Source organism: Pinus tabuliformis, chromosome 1_2 (genome assembly GCF_031772625.1).
Source record: "Pinus tabuliformis cultivar Carrire ecotype Pingquan chromosome 1_2, CPIR1, whole genome shotgun sequence".
NCBI lineage: Eukaryota > Viridiplantae > Streptophyta > Pinopsida > Pinales > Pinaceae > Pinus > Pinus tabuliformis.
This window is the reverse complement of record NC_142298.1, coordinates 346,105,967-346,110,900: the sequence shown is the minus strand read 5'-3', so window position 1 is coordinate 346,110,900 and position 4,934 is coordinate 346,105,967. Positions and strand designations below refer to the sequence as shown.

At 38.8% G+C, this 4,934-nt stretch overlaps 1 pseudogene; it reads right to left on the bottom strand.

Annotated features, from left to right (window-relative positions):
* Nucleotides 1-3,186: 3,186 nt before the first annotated feature.
* LOC149205790 (uncharacterized) lies at nt 3,187-4,348 on the bottom strand (annotated as a pseudogene).
* Between the last annotated feature and the right edge of the window lie 586 nt (nt 4,349-4,934).

Genomic DNA, 4,934 nt, shown 5'->3' with positions numbered 1-4,934 from the left:
ATTAGCAAATCAATAATCTTTTCATTTCCTTTATCAAATTCATATACTCTACTTCATTTTATGATACCCGTGTGTATACGCAACTATGATTAATGAAACTAGCGTATATCTAGTAAACTTATGATTAAGTTAGTTGATCTTCAATGAGTGCATCAGAACATTATTAACCATATGAACAATAAACAGGTGCAGTAAAACAGAACAGATCATCACACATAAGAAGCACACATGAACACCATGATTTAAGGTGGAAACCCAATATGGGTGAAAACCACCTGCTGCAATTCGTCTCTATCTTCCTTTAATAAGAAACTTCTTTTTACAATATTTATGTACTAGTGCAGTTTTATACCAGTATGCAGGCTTCTACCTGCAAAAGGCTACAACCTTCTCCCGTTCTCCAGCTTCTTCTAGAAGAGAGCTACAACCTTCTATCTCTTGTACTGGCCGATACCTTTAGGCGCCGGCCTACAGAAATCTACGATCTCCTTTCTTCCTTGAGGGACCACGTTTCATAAATTTTCATACTGGATACTCCTGAAGCACAACACCATAATCTAAAGGCCATGTTTCATCAAATTTTCATACTGGACCCATCAACAACATTGAACCACAAAATTAATCACCACTCCAAAACACCCATCAACTACACCTGCATCATCGATCTCTGAATCACCCAATACTGAAACACTGAAACCCTATCAACAACACAGTCACCAAAACACAAAACAAACAACAGTACTCTGCAATAACAACCAAATCCAACTACAACTTCAAAATATCATACTTCATACTGTATACGCTACTCTGATGAACCCAACCTGCATGTATACGCACTTTTACCAAAGCGAACCCGCGTACAAATCTGCTAATTCTAACTTATAACTTTGCAACTATTCCAGACATCAATTATACCCAGAACATAACATTTACGAAATAAACATGCGTCAAAAATTTAGATCTAGTCTATCCATGATCAAACTATATAATGATAAAACATTCCAAGCCTTAAGATCCCGATCCATCATTCATCATCATCCACATGGGTGCATCCTTGGTTCAGATCAAGCAAAGCATCACAAACCCATAGCCAACATACTAGATCTCACACTTCATTAGATACTCATCACTTGCTCACTTCCTCCTCTTGACCTAATGATCTTCTCCTTATATAGGTTTAGGCCTCTCTCAATACCATGGTCCAAAACCACTTAGAACTAATACCTTGGACCCAATACCTGGGGTCAACACTTCGGACCAAATGCCATGGACCAATACCAAAATACCATGGACCAAAACTTAGTTTTCCAACGTGTACGCACCTTTCCTCTTGTGAACCTACGTGTGTACGTATACGTGCCTTTTTTTCTGCTAACTCGCGTGTATACGCACTTTCGTCAAGGTTAACCTGTGTATACCTCTCTCTAATCATTAATTCTTTGCTCTTGACCTGTTGCACTATGATCTATCATCTGAGTGAGTTGCCATCAAGGACAATACCTGTATCATACTTTTGAGTGAGTTGCCATCAAGGACAACACCTGTATGATACCTCTAAGGGAGTTTCCATCAAGGACAACACCTGTATCATAATGCCAACATTTTGGCCTTATATATAACATTAAAAGAGTAAACTAGATAAAAGCAAATCCTCAGGATGAGGGGATCCTGAGGATTTGACAATACATAATCTGATTTTGTCATGAAATAGTATTGGTTTGTCTAGTCTATCGCTACCTTTCCTGCCTCAGATGTTGTCTTTCCCTTTTACAGCCTAGTTCTGCTCTGTCAAGTGAACAGATATTGACCAATCAGTGTCTTCTACACACAAGGATAGTAAAAAGTTAGCTTCTTGTGCTAGATTTATCTAATTTGTTACCAACTGCTTTCATCCAACTTTAACTGTTATTTCCTTTATTTCAATCCATAAACAGAGATAATCGTGTAAGGATAAATACTAAATACAGCAATTACTGAGGAGAAAATATACCTTTTCCTTGACCCAAGATACTCCCATCTTACCTTGTTACATGTCCTCATGCAATTAAATAGTTGATGTGTAGCTGACTTAGGGAGTAGGCAGGATATACCTCCTCCTTATAATTTCTGAATTCATTTTTCTTCTTTAGTATATCTTAGCACTCAGAATGAACCTCAAGGCTGAGAAGAGGCAATTTCGAGGTAACCACAGACCAAGCTTTCAATCTAGCATCTAGCCTTGCCAGACCAGAGAGGGCTCTCTCTTTGCCAACAAATGTGGTTGTGATAACTGATTCTTAGGCTAGCTATGGATTGTGGTGATTTGTTTGAAAGGATTTTGGGTTGAAAACAACAAGAGAAATGACCATTGGGCTATGGAGTCGATGCCAATTTCTGCTGAAAAACTTGGGGCAAAGTAAGCGCAATGTTTAGCCAGATTAAAGATTGCAAATGAGGGAAGAATAGGGGAGAAATCCCACTGCCATGCAGGCATCAAATAAGGGATGGATCTACAAGTAGTAGCATTAGACAAAAGAAAAACACAGGGTTGCTCAATAGAGCATCTAACATAGGATGGATTCTACAAAGACAACCACTACATTTAACAACAAAATCATCATGAAAGGAGCATCACGTGTACATGGATTCCTAGCACATCTCTTAAATAATGTTATAACAAGGCAGGAAAACAAAATATGTAAGTGAATTATAGGAAAAACATACTATACATTAACACTGTGACGGATCCCAGGTCCAAAGGGAAAAAATTGCTTTATTAAAATTATATTCAAGAGAAACTTTACACAGTTCCAAGCAGCCTCTCTCTGCTGCAAAAATTGAACCTCTATCTTTTAAAAATAATCCTATATATACTAAATTACAAACCTATTTTTATTTCCTCAACATAGGAAATAAAAAATTAAAAATAAAATCCTATCATAAAACTCTATTATAAACTAATTTGCTACTAAAATTCCAAACTATCTCGAGAACCATGAGAAGTAGTTTTTGAAAACCCAAATTATGTGAAGGTTTGCCAAGTGGATTAATATTACTATATCTACTCATTCAGGTGTGGAACCATATTCCACAAAATCTTCCTTTTGATAACCACCTTGCACCTGCCCCCACGAGTTTTTGAGTTGTTTGATAAACATGTTGTCTTGTTTGTTTCCTAGGTGTAAGCGTTGCGCGTAGGGCCACACTCTAGAAGCGTAGCACCACAGCTAGATTGGCCCAAATGACCTCCCACAGACAGAGAGTCTACTCAAACGTGAGCTCTCTCCTAAAAAGCACCACCACCATCCTATATACAAAGAAGAAATCTTCAGCCTAGAGTTTCTGTAAATGTATATAATTGTGGATCCTTTGCTTTAATAATTTTGGCAACAATCTCTAGTTGTCTGCGGATACCTGTTTCATCTTATCTGAAATTATCATGTGCAATGCACATAAAGTGGACAAAGCACCAAAATTCTTCATAGTCATCATCCATCAATGCAACAAAAGGGGACAGAAGATCACTCATTCCTTGGCAATATCCAATCTCAGAATCATAGAGAGCATAAGTCTTGAGGATTGCAACTAATCTTGTAGTGGCATGGTTCTAAGTGCTCATCATTTTTAATCCAACATGAAAACCTAACACCAATGCCTCTTCCTCTGAAACATTTTCCTGGGAAGGAGAATATGGGATCCATTCTGCGTTCATGCGTACTGCATCAAGATGAATTATCCTCTGCCATGTACTAAAATCTTCCAACGCCTTAGGACCCCTTTCCTTCAGGCTCTTTATCCTGTCAAACTTTACTTCAATGTCTAAAGATTTTCCATCTTGTGTGTGCCCATCATTAACATTAACAGAAGACTTGACTAGAATGAGATTATATTCATCCATGGATTCACCATCCAAATGGTCCTCATTTTCTCTGTGGCTATCCTCATCACTAAGGTCATACTTGACCATCACGGAATCATCTTCAATAATGGATTCACAGTCCGACGATGCCTCATCTGTTCTCTGTGAATTGTTACCAGTAGACAAAGGGTCTAGGAGCTTAGAACCCTTTTTATCTATGCTTTCTGATTCTATGAAAATAGATCCACTGGATCTTCCCACGTCTTTAGCGAATGCAGCTACTGCATTATCTTGTTCAGATCCAAGTTTCTTTTCTTCTACACTACAATCAATTACCTCGCTGTTTTTCTCATCACAGTCATGTTCACTTTGCAGAAACTCACACTGTCGTCTCAAATTTTCATACTCGGCTCTCATGCGAATTCTTTCAAGATCCCTTTCTCTCTTGGAACTCATCAAGTCATATACTTCAAGAATAAATGGCCAAACTTCTACTCTTATTCTTGAGTCGATGCCAACTGCATGGCAGCTTCAAACCCCTCACTTCCCTTCCAAAGGATACAGTTCAATTTATGTGTTATTTGTAGCATGAATAAACCCCCAACGTGAACTATTTTCAAAGACCTTTAGTCCACCATCAACAAGTCGCCCATCAAATGAAAATGCACGTGACCATTGATGTCGTGAAAGAGGAGGACGCTTCCTTCTCCAAGCTTATGGAGATCTCCTGGAGTATACCAAAGCTCCATCAATTGCAGCCGCCACTGCCAAGCCAGCTATGGCTGTGATCACCACCGTGGTTCTGGTCACATTGTTCTTTCAGTTCATGCTATTGAAGCTACCAAATGAAGAGGAAGATGCCTCCATCAACTTCTGAGAATTGAAACTTCAGGATGCAAATCCAAGAATGGATCTTGCTTGCTGGAGTATCCTTGCAATATATTTGATCTTCGAACATGGGAGTTTCAAAAGTGTGTTGAGTCCTATGCGGAGTGCCAAAGGGCTACGCACAGTTCCATAGTCCAGAAGCATAGTGCCACAGCTAGGAGTGCAGCACCACACTCCAGATTGGCTTAGCTTTTGATTTTTTGACTTA